This window comes from Sceloporus occidentalis, unplaced genomic scaffold (genome assembly GCF_023333645.1).
Source record: "Sceloporus occidentalis isolate IW3139 unplaced genomic scaffold, rSceOcc1.0.p SCAF_2, whole genome shotgun sequence".
Classification (NCBI taxonomy): domain Eukaryota; kingdom Metazoa; phylum Chordata; class Lepidosauria; order Squamata; family Phrynosomatidae; genus Sceloporus; species Sceloporus occidentalis.
In genome coordinates this window covers 246,407,373-246,424,313 of record NW_028316982.1, presented here as the reverse complement: position 1 = coordinate 246,424,313, position 16,941 = coordinate 246,407,373, and the positions used below count along the sequence as shown (strand labels likewise).

Genomic DNA, 16,941 nt, shown 5'->3' with positions numbered 1-16,941 from the left:
TCACAAGGCTGTATGTGCTTCTCTAACACTGGTTTTGTGTCCTCCAACACTCTGACAGTGTCTCAGACCTTCTTTTTTTTGGGGGGGGGGAAGAGAAGATGAATTGCCCATGACTTGCCTTTGACATAGGCTGCAGGACCCCAACTGTACTGTTTAATATTTTCTAAAAAGGGTTTCAAAAACTTCCACTTGCTTCCTTTTTTGTTTGTTTGTTTTTACTTGGCTGGCATTTTTGGCCACCCAGTCAATCCCTTTGCCTCCCTGGAGAGGGCTAAGGGTAGAAAATTGGCTTCTAGACCTGCCAGATATATTAACCCTTGTTGTAAGTCATACCAAAATTTTCCACTTAATTTTGGGGAATAATTCTCCTACTGTAAATGTTATAGATGATTATCTGAATTTATTTAATGTATGTGGTGGTCCGTTGTGATTTTCATACCCTTTACGTATATGCCTGTCTTGGGTAGTTTCCCCATGATGCCAGTCTCCATGAGAGCCTGTGACCAAAGTGCAGGATATACACCAAATAAATGTATGGATTACAATTTATTCATAGCCAAAGTGTAAATACTACTTTTGGAACTTCTCACCAAGTGAGAAGTACATGGTAAGGTTTTTTTTTATGTTCCTGATACACATCACTATTAAGATTTAAATCCAATAGCTCAGGGACAGCAACTGTGGAAGGCTAAGGGGCCCTTGGAAGGCTAACAGACCCCAATGCTTCTGCCAGTTTTTAAAAATTGTTCCCAGATTCCCTCTCAGCATGCTTTGGGGTCTTCTAGGGCCATTTTAGGCCCAGCAATGGCCTTTGTTTAACACTAGGAAGTGAGCAGAAGTCACTTCCCATTCATGTCTTGTTTTGAAAAAGGCCTCTTCTGGGCATAAATTGACTTGGGGAGGAAAATGTGGTGGAAATGCCCCCCCCCACATCCCCAGGTGGCATTTTGGGGCAAAAAAACAAACCCTTTGGGGGCTAGGGGGCTCTAAACATGGTGGAAATCCCCCCATGAGGTCATTTGAGGGCATCTAGAGCAAAAAATAAACTTGATCCCTTAGGGGGCACTTAGGACCACAGAAACATGCAGCACACATCCTGCACTTTGCCAACCCCTGCTATAGCTGGTCCCAACCAGACCTGTCCCACTGAATCAACAGGATATACATGTATTGATTTATCAGCCAAAGGCCGATTTAAATCAGTCTGCTGTGGCTGGGACTATTATAGGAGCTATGCTTTAATATTACTTAGTTCAAATTCACTTCTTTGAACAGCTCAGGAGAGCTATTTTCAAGAGAGCCCAGGAGCTGCATGTGACAGTCCACATAGAAATCATAATGTATCCATCCCTTGCTCTTTCAAAACATTACCAAACCAAAAGCACAAGTTTTTACTTTGCTCACATCCAAGAACCTATCCACTGACCACATACAAAGAGTAGGCAAGATCAGAATGTCATCCGGCAGAAAAACAACAGCTCTGCCAAGTACAAATGCAAACAAGAATGAACAGAGAAGTGGCAACATAGTTTTTTCATAACACGTCCTATTTTATTTCTTGTGTGAGCATTGGATGACGACTCTGGAGAGTAGAGTTTGAATCCCCACTCGGCCATGGAAACTCACTAGGTGACCTTGGGCAAATCATACTCTCTCAGCCTCAGGGGAACTCCCTCTGGAAAAACCTGCCAAGAAAACCCCATGATAGGTTCGCCTTAGGGTCCCATGAATCAGAAATGACTTGAAGGCACACAACAAGAACACAAAATTCAGCCAACATTGGACCCCAAGGTGATTTATACTCCAAGTCTAATACAAAGATACACAAGACTTGACCATATAACACCTATCGTGAAAGATCTACACTGGCTCCCAATTAGCTTCCTGGCACAATACAAAGTGTTGGTTATTACCTTGAAAGCCCTACATGGTCATACCCTCCTGACCTCCTATGAAGACCACTAGTATGGAATGAGAGAGCAGCTGACCTCGTGATTGACTGATGTTTATGATTCCATGTTCTTATGTTTTTATGCTTTTAACTGTGGTTTTAATTTGTGCAGTAACTAATGCTGCAATACTGTAAGTGTAATTTTAACTTTGCTGTGATCCCGCTTTGATCTATTGGGAGAGGTGGGAAGATAGAAATAAAAATAATAATTATTATTAATATATAGGCTGCACATGTGAGAGAGAATGAGAAGGAGGTAAGGAGGCCCTTAACAATACTTCGTTAGCAGAAGAAACAGTGGACCTGTGCATCGGGAGACTATCAATCCATGGATTGGAACATGCACAGCTCGCCATGATCCATCATATTCAATGGTGGTGTGTGGATGCAGATGTACTACCCACTGAATAATATGGGGCATGACTGTCTGCATTTTCCCCATCCACAGAGGCCCCTGGAACTGAACCCCTGCAGATGAGAAGGGTCCGTTTTATGTGTGATACTTCAAATTCTGAAAGATTACCTCCTCCCAATAATTTGAGATCTTCTATAGAGGAACTGCTGCATATCCCAGCATCCCAAGAGGCTAGGATTCACGAGTACCCTAGACATGGATTCATGAGTAGCTACACATGAGAACTTCCTCTTGGGGAAATCAGGTTGGCTCCATCCCTACTGAACCTCTGTTTGGTAGAGTGGGTAGAGTTCATTTTTCCCTCTGGCTTTTAGTTCTTATAACCAGGGTCCTTTCACACTACATAATTGTAGCACTTTGATTATACTCTAACTGTCATGGGTGCATCCTGTGAAATCCTTGGGTTTGTAGTTTGATGAGATACTATAGGAGTTCTCCATCAAAAGCACTCTAAATATTGTATGAAACTACAAATTCAGGGTGACCAGATGTCTTCCTTTTCCAGGACATGGCCTACATTTCAGCCTTCTATCCAGGAGGAATTCCAGCATGTCCTCCAATTTGAGCAGGACTAAGAAGTATGAATTTTCATGAGTGTTTTTAGTTTTTATTTGGTAATGCCCTCCATTTTTCTTGAATGTTCTACATTTTCCGACGGCTTGTACTTATTTGCAGTTAGGACATCTGATCACCTTGTACAAATCCCAAGATCCCATAGGATGGAACTATGGCAGTTAAAGTGGTATCAAACTGCTATAATTATGTAGGTATGAAAGAGCCCATGGTTTGGGGTTTGGAACAGTTTTAATGGAGCGTTTTTTGAGGCTGGTTTTACAAATTATCTTTATTTTAAAAGAATGTTTTTATCTGTTGCACATTACCTAAGAAGCAAGGAAAGCTGGGTTGCAGCAAACAAATACTTTTAGCAAATACTAACCAGTATAAATTCCATTACTGGACAAAACAATCAATTCAATAATCAGTTTAATTTATCTCAAAATGGAAGACTTTACTGTGTTAGCTGTAAATATATATGAGGACTGATGTTGCATATTAACCTTTTCCTTGGTGTGTGAGACAAATCACCTACCTAAATAACTGGGAAGCACTTTTAGACCGAGACTGCTGTTTTTGATGGGTTCTTTTACAGTTCTCTTCTGAAGAGGAAACAAAGCATCAAGTCTACCATTAACAGAACAAGGAGACAGAAGGATGCCAAAGGCTATCTCTGATGTCACTGTTGACCAATGGAAGTGGTTGGATTTCTCCACAAAGGATTTCCTTTCCTTTACAAAGTTCAGATTAATGAGAGTGCAATATATTTTCTCAAGCAGAGCAGTGGCACAAACATAATTTTCCTTCTTAAAGACAAATTGCTGCAGAGTTTGTTCTTGCAGTAAGGACACTTACTTATCCCACTGAAATGAATGAGGGCACAGGACATTTGAATGGGGATTATGCAAAAGAATTTCCCCATGGGTTTTGTCCCAGTGCTTGGGAATCCCCCCAAGGCATGCTGTAATCCACAAAAGTAACTCTGATTGTGTCCAAGCTCTGATTGTTTCCAAATCACACTCATAATTTGTGCTCAGCTCTCCTTCATTTCAATGGAACATCTGCATCTTACAAGATGCTGTAGAAATATCTAAACTGGACAGTAAAGTGCTAACCCAAGCCCCTTAAAGAAAGGCTAAGATAGTAATCGGGACAACTATATTATGAAAACTTCTACTCCTGTTTCACTAGGGAGGAAATTAATTAAGAAAACTATTTGCAATAACAGAGAATGTTGTTGTCACTGTGTGTAACAACAAGCAGCTGTTAGGAGGTAAGCTTGTCTTCCTTTCTAAAAATTGACCTCTTAAGCAGTTATTTGGTAGCACTACTGACAAGCAAGGTAAAAGCAGGGCCACTAGAGCTGGGTCTTGTTTTAACAAAAGGCATTCTATCTGTGACATGTCACTCCAGGACAGATTTGAGACTATCTCTGCACATAGCCGTATCTGATAACAGACTGCAGAACATAATCTTTCTTCTTGGAAGTACTTGCAAACATGGTTCAGAGAATCACCTTAGGGAACTGGCCCAGGTTGGAGTGTGTCTTAAACATCTGTTCCCCCAAAGCAATCTACGGCCTGTTACAGACAGCCAAAATAAAGCTGCTTCGAGTCACTTTGGAGGTATGGTATTTCAATGATACATGCGTCCTAAGAATCCAAAGGCCGCACCAAAGCCACACTTCCAGACTGTTAGGACTCATGCATCATTGAAATACCATACCTCCAAAGTGACTTGAAGCAGCTTTATTTTGGCTGTCTGTAACAGGCCAATAACTCAAAATAAAGAAGGGATATATCTTAATTATGTCAGTTCTTTGAGTCCAGAACTCCCCCCCCCCAATAGATACCAAAACCTGTGGATGCTCAATTCCCATTATATACAATGGTGGGGTAAAAATGGTGTCCTTTATATGTAATTGCAAAAACAAATTTGTTTTTTTTTTTTTTTTTTTGCATTTTTACAAAAAAAATTCAAGCTGTGGATGGTTGAATGTATTTATATTTGGCATGTCAACACAAGCTTCCAAGACAGCCTCCCAAAGACATTTCCACTAAATAATTTAAAAGAACACACACCAACTAAAATACTACAAGGCAATGAGAATAGACAGCTCATGTATGAACCATCTATCATTATTATAAAGAAACCAAGATGATATCATACATACCAGAGGCTAAATCTAAGGGTGCCAATGGTGCAATATGAGCTGAAATGTCTCTTCTGAGGTTTACTGGCTGGCAGTAAGAGTTTTAAGTGAAAATATAGTGATTTTTTTTGTCCCACCCATTTCTCCTTTGGCCCTACCTGGTATTGCATCACAGACCCTAATAACTTATCTAAAAATGAAAAATGAAAAAAATGAGAATGAAAAATGAAAATAAATTCAGAAAAGAAACAATCCTGATATATTCTGTACCTGCTACAAAAGCTCCTTTCCCCCTCCAGTCTTCCCTTTTAATTCATAAATCTGAATGCGAAGCCAGTATCTTCAGTGTGATCCTCCACATATGTTTGACCAAGACAATTCTGGCCATGGTATAATTTGTTTTATTATTATATTTTTCTGGCCACAAGTTGCTCACATGACAGAAAGATAAATTATATGGTGGTGAGTACAGTCCATATATTAGTCTTGGTCAAACATGTGTGGAGGATCACACTTGCCCACTTCTGCACTTGACTATCAAGATCAGCACCATCATGGAGACATTTCATTGAAAACACCTCTACATTGATTCCAAGACCTAAAATGACCCCAAGTCAGATATAAACTTAGATTGGAGGGGAAAGGGTAACATGTCTTCAGCCTAAACTCTATCAATGTCTGACATTAAACAGGACCTACACCCAGGAAAGTGTTCACAGGATCATAGCCATACTTTGATGCTGACTTTCTGAACCAACAGTCTGTCTCTAGTATGGCAATGTTCTCTGACTCATGTATGCTGGAACATTTGTGACTTCTGCTTAACATTCACCCAAAACTGTTTAGAGTACTTGTCACGACAGATGCACAAAGTTCAGTTTATGTTCTAAAAGTCTGAATCTATGTTTGTAAAAGTTTGTAAAAATCCCTGGAGTCTTTTTGTAAAGCTGCATCAGTAGGATAAAGAGTAATAACACTGGAAAGTTTTCAGCAGACAGTAATAGACAACATTGCATTTTGCTGTAAACCATACAGTTCCATCTGCAATACTGATAGTGCCTTAACCTTTGTCAATACACTAGTACACCTTAAAATCCAAAGAGTTTCCCTTCTTAATTAATGTCATAATATATGCCAGCACCAGTTCAATGGAAGAAAAAACAAGAACAAATGCTCTGTACTATTTGACTTTTCATTGGTAACCAATGGACCTCTGGGTCTAATAGCCTAATAATTATTTACTCAGTAAACATTAACCATCTTACAATCATGATGCTTCAAAAGAGAAAGAGCTTTTAACATTCTCTCACTGAACCCTTTCTTTTCTGTGCTGAGAAGTGAGAACAGTTGTGTTTTCCAGCACAGCATGGGATCAGCTTGCAGATACTGCAGAACTCATTTCCACTGTGATGAAGGACAGAAGACTGAATAGTCTAGGAGAATGTCAATCTCAACACTCCTAAACTCCCTTTTAGGATCAAGTTACACATTACCCCTGCAGAACTGACTGCTGTGTGTGTTTCCTGTGTGAATACATGCAGAAAACACATACACACACTTTCACACAACTGGCCTAATTTCAGCAGTTAGTTGAATTTTCCAAGGAGGTGATGTCTATATTTGCAGCATATAGCAGGTGTTGGCATTACGAATGCAAACACATACTGACTGTGACTGATGAGGCCCACCACCTCTTTGCCATCTCTGGAGGTGCAGACCTTGCTAGAAATCACTTTATGTGACATTGTTTACTGGGATCCATATAGGAAAAGATAGCAGGGCTCAATGCAGAGGTATGCCAAGATATGCAAAGGGCATAACTCCAGGTTTCATCACTTATCTAGGATGAGGTAGAACTGAAAATAGAATTATTCAAATTTTGGACCAGGTAGCATATAGCATGGAAACTTCCATTCATGTAAAACTGCTGAAAATCTGCATATGTATGCAGCTCTAGCAAGATAAAATTGTGTTTACATTGAGCAAGATTTGCACAGGCCAATTCCTCCTCCCCTTAGACCATTTCAGAAGATGTTGAGTATTTTTTTCAAGCAAAGCATATTAACTCTTGGTAATGATGCATGCATTCTACTTCCTTAAATTGGCCACTGCTTGCCAGGAGGACAACTTCATGCAGATAAAGTGGCATTTCTTATATGCCACAGACCATCTGTTCCAATTTGCATTTCAATAACACTCTTACTCTCTTGTAATTCACATATCATCAAGTGATAGTCAATCTTTTTTTAAAAAAAAAAAAATCACAGTGGAGCTCATTACTGGTGCTCTGGCCAATGCAAACACATTTCAAAAGGCAGATAAACATAGTACTATTAGTTGTTTTATGTGCTTGAACCTCTGAGCAATGAGAAAATTCTGAATACTCTTAATACAAAAACCTGTATCTTCATTCTAAATGTTTAAAAGTAAGCCTATCAATTAAATATGATTTAAAGGCTCAAATGGGGGGGGGGGGGGGGAGTTTTTTTTAACCACAGCTCCCAAAATACCCAGTGTCCATGCTGCCTGCCTGATTCTGCTAGTTGTAGCTTCCCCCCCTCAAAAAAGTAACTTTTTTTCAGGGACGACCTATGGCACCTGATTACTTAAGGCACAACAGAAAATAGTGTCTCCCTTTACCTGTCCTGTCTTCACTCCACTTTAGGTAAATAGTTTCCAAAAAGTCGAAGGCTTTCATGGCCGCCATCCATAGTTTTTTTCGGGCTATGTGGCCTGAGGCCTGCCATCAGCAACAGAACAATACACATGCAAATCACCCCTGCATTCCCAGGCTCACATAGCATATATACACCCAACTTTTTCCAGGCAAGCATTCCCTGAAGATACCAGCCACAGATGCTCTTCTAGAAGAAGAAACTCTTCTAGAACATGGCTACATAGCCCGAAAAACCCACAAAAAACTATAGTTTCCAAAAAACTACTAAATTATTTGAGGCAGAAATTCATCAAAATACCTTTGATTCCCTTTCATGACTATCAAAGAACATGTCTACATGGGTCAAATGAACCCTATTCAACTGCGGATTGTCTTAATGACATGAGGCCAGTTGCACATTGAATCTGGGCCACCCCTCCATTAAACCAGATTAAAAAGACTTACTTTTCCTCCAGATTTTCCAGGCAGCTATCTACACATATATACCACTGTGCTGCCTGGCAGCAGTGCTGATAGCATGAGTCCCTCTCTCTGAGGTCATAATGCCCAGCCATGTGATCAATGTTGGGCACCTCATTTTTTACCTCAAAGGGAGCAATTCATGCCAGCGGTGCCAGGCAGCATGGCAGGTACATGTGTAGATAGCTGCTCAGCATTGCTCCAGAGAGCAGAGTTAATGGGGGGAATTTGAGGCAGCTTGGGGTTCAGAATACTCCAGGAGCAGACCAGCGTATTTTGGGCAGTGTAGACCTGCCCAAAATCTGCTTTCTCAGGCAGCCACCTAACCCTGTCTAATGACATTCAGCCCTCAGTCTTATGCTGTTGATGATTTAAAGGCTACAGACCTAATTTAAAAACATTCACACCTAAAGAATCCTTATCTGGACACATGATGTCAGCAAGACCAGCTTTCCAGCAATGAATCTACAATTGTACAGTGAGTGTCAATTTTCAGTGAATCAAAACAGTGCTAAAAGCAAATGTATAAATAGATCCAGCAGTGAGATGTTGAGGTAGTAGGACTGATGCACCCTAAATGAAAGGAAAAATCAGGGTTGAAGCACACACACACTTATCAGATAGAAATCCACACCAAAAAAATGGACTGCAGAGCACTGAAAAGTCAGCACAAGGGGACTATAAAAGTCCCCCCACCGCCATTTTTACAAGAGTAATGAACTTGTCACACCAACATGTAACATCTGAATCAGCAGACAGCGCTGTAATATGTGAACATTTTCTCCTACCTTTTTGCTTGACTCCACTGAAACTACATTGCCCAGCTGTGTCAGGTATTTTGTTGAGAACTACAGTAAATTGGACCCTGCTGCCTTTTAATAACATTTTAATGACTCAAGCCATGTATTTCTGGCTCCTTGTAATGATTTAAAAGGTCTTTGCTTAGCTCTGAATGTTTCACCCTTAAGAAACAAAGAGCTTATGCCCATGTGGTTATTTTTAACAATGGGTTTAAAAACTGAATGCAAAATACACATTGATTTCATTAAAAGGAAAAGACACTGGCTGCTTTTCTGCATTTTTAAATTTATTTATCCTCCAAGTTTGGCAGCAGTTCTAAGGAAAATGTGACGGAAGCAAAAAATACCAACATTTTGCCACCACTTTTCCTTGTGAGATGCATGCCGAGAAAATACCCACAGATCCACAGACCAGATGCTCATTTCCTTTTATCCCAAAGAAATAACCACGGGCCCTTTTTACTGCTCTATCCATTTGTAGAGATCAGGAAGAAGAGAAGAAGCTACCATGAATATATAACTGTTCTATCTTTTGTTGCCTGTTAGAGTTTGAGACACCATCCATGTACACAGGCATAAACATGCCAAGTCCATCTGAGATTCTAGTGTCCTCATACTTTCCAATTGCCCCAATTTGGCTGGGGCAATCTGATTAATTTTCTGCCATCCCACCTTTTAAACTATTGTAAAAGGTCCTAGATTCTCTCTCCTCTTTCCCCTTTGTCTCCAGTTTGCTTTAGGTGCTGCAAACTGAGCTCAAAGTGCCAAAATAGTTTGCACTCAACTCAACAAGAAGAGAGAAGAGAAGGGGGTAGAATCCTGTTCTTTCTATTAAGTTCCTAGTTGTTAAGTTCTTCTTCATTATTCATAACTTTTTGCCATTTTGACCACACTCTGATATTGCTTGGCCATATGTATTCTGATTTTCTTCTGCTGCATTGCTGTCAGATATAGGCTATACATTCACAATATTTCCAGTCCTTCAGGCTTAAGGCTTGTTTAATTATTAAGCTGAACAAGTACTATATGACCATCTTCAGGGACATTTTTATTTTTATTTATGTTTTAAATATGTACTGACTTTCTCCATCTGAATATGTAAAGACTACATCATCCACCATTGATGAGATGAGGAGTGAGCAACTGCACAAGGAGGCAAGCTATTGTTTTCACCACTGGGATTCTCTTGCAGGGTGCTCAGGTGCTTTCTAGTCATGATTTTGGGCTCATTTGGGGCCAAAGAAATCATTTACAGGGTGAACAGATGTCCTCCTTTTCCAGGATATATCTAACATTTCAATCTTCTGTCCAGGAGGAATTCCAAAATGCCCTCCATTCTGAGCATGACTAAGAAGCATTAATTTATATACTGTATTGTTGTTGTGTGCCTTCAAGTTGTTTCTAACTTATGGCAATCCTAAGGTGAACCTATGATGGGAGTTTTCTTGGGAAGTTTATTCAGAAGGAGTTTGCCATTTCCATTCTTTGAGGCAGAGAGAGTGTGAATTGCCCAAGGTCACCCAGCTGGTTTACATGGCCAAGCCAGGATTTGAACCCTGGTCTCCAGTCAAATGCTGAAATCATTACACCACTAGATCAGCATTTCTAGCTTCTGATTTGTAATGTCCTACACTTTTCTTGAATGTCCTACATATTACGGTGCCTTGTCCTCCTTTGTGATTATGACATCTGGTCACCTTGATCATTCCAGTAGGTGAGGAGGTAAAACTAACACATTTATGTCCAGTTTCAGGCATATATCTTGCTGTAGTTTTCTAGTGAAAAATGCCTGAAAATTTTGCATCAAAATATGTAAGGGCTTGGGAGGACAGGCAGGGAGCTTCAAGGTCTGCCAAAAAGGGGCTTAGCCTTAGGGGCCAAAAAAGGCCCTTGGGGGCCACGGAGGGCTCCTTAGATTATTGCAGCATTGCAGCAGGTCTGGGGCCATTTTTAAGCCCTGGGTCCTTCCAGGATCCACACAGGCTACAGAAAAATAAAACAAAAGCCCAATGTGACCAGAAATCCACTTTAATTTCTGGATGATTTTTGATGCTAAATGATACAGGGAGGCCCTGCAACCTATTTAAAAGGGAAATTGTTGCGTCTGATGGTTTTTAAGAGCAGCAACCTGCTCTCTTTTTTGGCCAGCAAAAGTTTGGTGGAGGGGTTTTAGCAAGCATCCTCAGGGGTCCATGTGGCTCCAGGGGCACTCATTGCCTATCCCAGCTTACACCAAGGGTGGGCATCATGCACAGTTAAGGCCACACAGGACCCTCTGCACAACTTCATGTAGCCCCAATACATAATTTCAAAAGCCCTCTATTAGCAATCAGTTCAGACCTCTTGCAACAGCTTGCTGGGCTGAAAGGAAAGCGAGTGCAAACACACACACGGGTTTCAAAAAGCAAGAAACCCCTCTTTTGGTTCTGGCTCTGCCAACCACTGGCTTCAGCCTTGCCCATGGGGAGATGCAGTCCTTGCCAGTAGAAAGAGTGTCTACCCCTATTTTAGACTTGAATGACTGAGAAATTTTGCCACTTTCTAAAAATCCTGTGCCTATTAGAGCTTCTCTTGGAGCTTAAGCCTGGCAAATTCTACATTTGCAAGTACTGTAGCTGCTCTGGTAATTATGAAGCTGAATCAGAAGCCTGAATCAGAATGACAGCAGCAGAGAGATTTACTGGTCAAGCAAGGAGCAAGTTCTTATTTGCAGCTTTCTTGGAATTCTGCAGATCTCTCCTTACTCTTCTTATGGAGAGCCAGTGTGATTCTTGAAGGATTCAAATCCATGTCCAGGTCTGGAAGCCCACTGGGTCACTTTGGGCAAGTCACTCTTTCTCAGCCTCAGAAGAAGACAATGGTAAACCTCCTCTGAATAAATCTTGCCATGAAAGCCCCTAGAATAGCCTCACCATAAGCTGGAGCTGACTTCAAGGCACATAACAGCAACCAACAACTTTGTACGTGTCTTTCTTAGGTGCTGATAATGAGGATCTCTGTTTTCTGTTGGGACTGAAGAGGAATCTGATAGCACAGAATCACAGCATTGAAAGAATGCTTGTATGCCATCTACCTCATCCCCATGCTCAGGAAATCCAGAGCTACAGCAGCCTGAATGGGTAGATGATGGCCAACCTCTTCTTGAAAAACTCTACCATGAGTTTTCTCACCTCCTACAGAATGGTCTCCACTGCTGAACAGTTCTTACTGAGCAAAATTTCTCTAATGTTCCAGTCAAATCTGCTCTCCTGTAATTTAAACCCATCATACGTAGTTTTCTCTTCAGAGGTAGCAAAGAATGGTAGCCTCCTGCCATATCTGCTTCCAGATCCATATGCCTGTCACAACCTTTTTCTGCATGAAATGAGTATCTGATTGAGCAAACTGATCCAGGAGAAGCATAAGCAATGAGTAAAAGCCAAAAATATCCATGTATGTGCATGCATGCACATGAACAAACATTCTTGCTAGCTCTTTATTCCAGCCTCAGACAACAATGAATGATGTTTAAATGGCAATGCATTATAGAGAACTGAGTAAGATAAAAAAAAAATGCACCCAACCTTAGATATGGATAGCTGTGGTCCAAGAAAAGAAAATGGATTTTGGAGACCTTTAATACAGCCAGTGCATGAATTTATAGTAGTCCCAAACAGCCTAATCTTATAAAGCCTGCCAAGAATTAGACAGCTGATCACTGAAGGTCTAACTGATCTTGGCAGATTTGTTGGGAGTTACATTTTTCACTTGGGTAAACTTTTTGTGAATACTTTTTTCGAATATACTGACCACAAAATAAAGTCTTGTTTACTATGGTATTGTACCTCAAACCATTTATGTGAAGGAATGGTACTTAACTACTAGATGTGCTCTTGGCTTTTGAAATGGTCTTTTCTTCAACAATTGTTAGGGAACACAAGCACAGCTTGGAAGAAAGCAAGAGAGATGAGCAGGATTTTTGAAGCTTGCCTCTTCAAGAACCCCAATCTGTCTAGTTTAAGAAGGGGCACAGCAATGGGAACATCTCCTGCCAATCTCATCAGGCTATTGTAATACACGGAGGATCTTCGGTAACGCCTTGGCTAATGACAAACCTAGAGCCTAAATGCGAGTCCCAGATGAAGAGACCCACTGAATCAACTACTTAATGAGAAGTCATCATTTAAGTAAGTCCCATAAATTCAATAGGTTTATTCCATTTAGGACTAGCAATTGGACTTAGGCCAATAGGAGCTTTAAGAGTGCCCAGTGCCCCATTACTATGATGGCCTCTAACTTCTAAATCTTTCCTTAGCACCATTTCTAGACAGAGCTTAGAAAATTTATTATTTTGGACTACAATTCTCAACCAATGTTGCTTTGGGGATTCTGGGTGTCAAATTAAAAAGAGAGAAAGAGAGAATAAACTCTCCTGCATCTACAATTAATTGGGCACACTTGCTTATCTTTTCCTGGTCTCCTCAGTTGGGAGCAATATTAATTAAAGATCATGAGAGGTTTAGCTGACAACATCACCTAATACTCCCATATTTCTGCATCCCATATATCATAAATGTGAGAGATTGATTATCACACCCACTGCTAAATCTTTGAAAATTGGTTGGGGAGAAATGTTTTTATTACATTTATATTCCTCACAGGGAACTCAGGGCAGTACGCATGGTCTTTTCCTCATTTTGTCTGGACAATAACCCTGTAATATAGGCCACATCCACACTGGAGAAATAATCTGGATCGACACCACTTTAACTGCCATGGTCAATGCTATGGAATTCTGGGATTTGTAGTTTCTTGTGGCATCAGAGCTCTCTGACAGGGAAGCCTAAATTTCTCCCAAAAGTAAAATTCCCAGAATATAGCATTGGCAGTTACAGTGGTATCAAGCTGGATTATTTCTGCAGGGCAGATGCAGGCTTAGACTAGCTAGGCAGAGTGGATGACTGGCACAGAGTCACCAATAAACTTTATTGCTAAGTAGGGATTTGGACTCAGGTCTCCCACGTCCTTGTCCAATACTCTATTCACTCTAAATTATTTAAATAAACGATTGAATTAATAAATACACTTCCACAAATTCACTATAATGTCTGCATAGAGCCTACACATAAATAAATGTGTATACACACACACACACACACACACACGGCTCTCTACATGTCACTGAGAAATCTGGAAAATAAGAACTTTCAGTTGCATGGGGAGAACCAAAGCATATACAGAACTTAAACTGAACACATGGAAGACAGGAGCTGTAATAGTATGTGTGAACCTGCTCTATTAAGGCAGTGCTTCTCAATTATTTTCTGTCATGCCCCCCTAAGGAAGAAGAAAACATTTCGCGTCCCCCTCGTGACTGTAAATAGTATTTGCCGAGGTCAAACGAGCCCCCCTTTACGGAGCCTCGTGCCCCCCCTGGGGGGCACGCCCCACTATTTGAGAAGTACTGCATTAAGGTAACATGCTCTTTTAACATCTCTTGGAAAATTCTTCAGTCCTTCTTGGGCCCAGATCCAAGCCTGCCATTAGGTAGAGTGAAGCTATTACCATAGGCAGCCCATTTATTAAAGGGGAGCAAACTGTTCATTACTGGTTGGGTATTCCTTATCCAAAATTCTAAAATCCAAAATACTCCAAAATTCAAAACTGCCCACATGGGTGGCTGAGATAGTGATCCCTTTGCTTTCTGATGGTTCAGTGTACACAAACTTTGTTCATGCACGAAATTATTAAAAATATTATGTATAAAATTACCTTCAGGCTATGTGTATAAGGTGTACACAAAACATAAATGAATTTCACATTTAGAGTTGGATCCCACTGCCAACATATGTCTTTATTTATATGTAAATATTCCAAACCCCCAAATGAAACCCAAAACACTTCTGGCCCCAAGCATTTCAGACAAGGGAGCCTCAACCTGTATTTAATCCATTATTGTTGGAAATTTTACTGCCAGGAATGGGAAGCAGCGCTTGTGTGATTTCTCTGCCTCACCTGTTAAAATAATACACGTAGCCAGCTTTGGGTAACAGGTACCTTGACTTTGGTGAGTGAGAGGGTGCCATTTGTGGCTTTGCATCAGGCAGCAAAATTTCTTGGGCCAGCACTACATGGGCCTTACTAACTGTACTAAACTGCTCCCTGAGTAGAGAGAAGGGCTGTAAAAACAATTCAAAAGATTCACAAGCAGACAGAAGAGAAGACTGAATGGGCCTGACATTCTACAACACAGCAGTCTTTGCATGATTTTCTTATATTCTCTTTTTTATTAGTTCTGAGTCGATCTGTTCTCCCACATGAGTAATTTGGCACCGCATGAAATATACACATTAATGTTAAAAGAAAAAAAAAAGGAAATGAAAGAGAGAGTGCATTGAAAACATATATCCATCACACTCCCACTGTGTGTTTTAAGGAACCAAGTGTGTGTGTATATCATTCCTCCAAATTGCCTTATGGCCTATGGTGTGACCCTATGAATTTCATAGGGTTTTCTTAGGCAAGGAGTACTCAGAGCTGGTTTTGCCAGAAATATAGCTTTAAACACCTGGTATTTCTTGGTAAGTACTAACCAGAGCTGGACCTGCTTAGCTTCAAAGATCAGATGGGATCTGGTGCCTTTAGGGTATCCAGACCAAAACAACTAAGTACACAGATATGATAAATATAGTAAATGTTCTCATTAATACAAAGTCTTGGTTAGGCACAATCAGATTTTCAAGGTCTGCTTCTCTTACGGTCCTAATGTCAAGGTAACCCTGAGTAAATAATGTTACGTTAGCCTTTGATCATGTTTTTGAAAGGGGGGGGGGGAACCACACCTGAACAAGTTGCAAAAAGTACCAGTTCTCCACACATTAACCACACACATTTACTGCTGCATTCATATTAAAACTGGAAAAAGGGAAAGTTGTCAAGAACAACATGCAAATAAATATTCACCAGGATTCCACTTCTTCCATAACTCTCAAGTAAGTCAATATGAGACTGGATACAGCACCCAAGACACACAGGTTTCTTATTCTCCATTCGTAATGGTGGGAACCTTCAAAGTCTGATATCAGTGATCAGAATTTTATACCTGGATCATCACCCAAGATGTTTGGAAAGTTGTTTTTGTTGTTGTTGTTTTGGACTACAGGTCCCAGAATCCTCCAGCCAGTATGGCTGTGCTGGTTGAAGGATTTGTAGTCAATAATAATAATAATAATAGCAACAGCAGCAATCTTTCCAAGCCCAGCTTCATATGCCAGATCCATGGCAACTCCAACCTCTTGGAACCTGTTTCCATTTCTATTTTTCCAAACTTGCCTTCCCTTTGGAAGACTGGTCTCATCTCATTGACAGACTAATTTTATGCAAAGGGATCTTGTAGCACCTTTTGAGACTAACTGAAAGAAAGAAGTTGGGGCCCTTGCAGTTAATCTCAAATGTGCTAAAGGTCCTTTTGCTTATTGATCTACCGAGCTGATCTTTGCATATTGATCTAACACAGCTATATGTTTTTGAATTTTATGCAGGATTTCTTCTATTTAAGCCTTACCAAAGCGCATGCAAGCCAGTGACTATGCTTTAGGTTCCAGCTTCTCTCTCTCTTTGTTCTAGGCTGGCAGGCACAAGGATGCTAAATAAAAATACATCACTTTAAATTCCTGGCAAGAGCTTTCAATTCTCTGCAACACCCCCCCCCCCCAAATTGCTCTTGAAACTCTCCACAGAATCCAGGTCATGCAAAAGAGAAAATGCAAACATTACCTGGTTTTGGAGGCAGTAGGAAGCTTGCTGGGCATCTGCAGATTCCTTCTCCGAGTGGATAGAGTTAGGGATCCCCAATTGTGATCAGCACAAAACTAAAAAAGTTACTGTTTCAGCCTTTTTTCCTGGATCCCCTACTAGGATCAGCAGAAAACGAAAAAGTTACTGTTTCAACTG

The 16,941-nt window shown here is 40.5% G+C and overlaps 1 protein-coding gene across 2 annotated transcripts in view; it reads right to left on the bottom strand.

Annotated features, from left to right (window-relative positions):
• Positions 1-16,941, bottom strand: part of LOC149319929 (spermatogenesis-associated protein 13-like) — a 201,194-nt gene that overhangs the window by 95,405 nt on the left and 88,848 nt on the right. The window contains exon 1 of one of the 2 annotated variants that reach the window (XM_089512609.1): positions 16,765-16,842. The exons of the other annotated variant lie outside the window; for it this stretch is intronic. The gene's annotated coding sequence lies outside the window, so the exon portion shown is untranslated. Of the gene's footprint in view, positions 1-16,764; positions 16,843-16,941 lie in introns of those variants that run through there. 2 annotated transcript variants of the gene reach the window in all.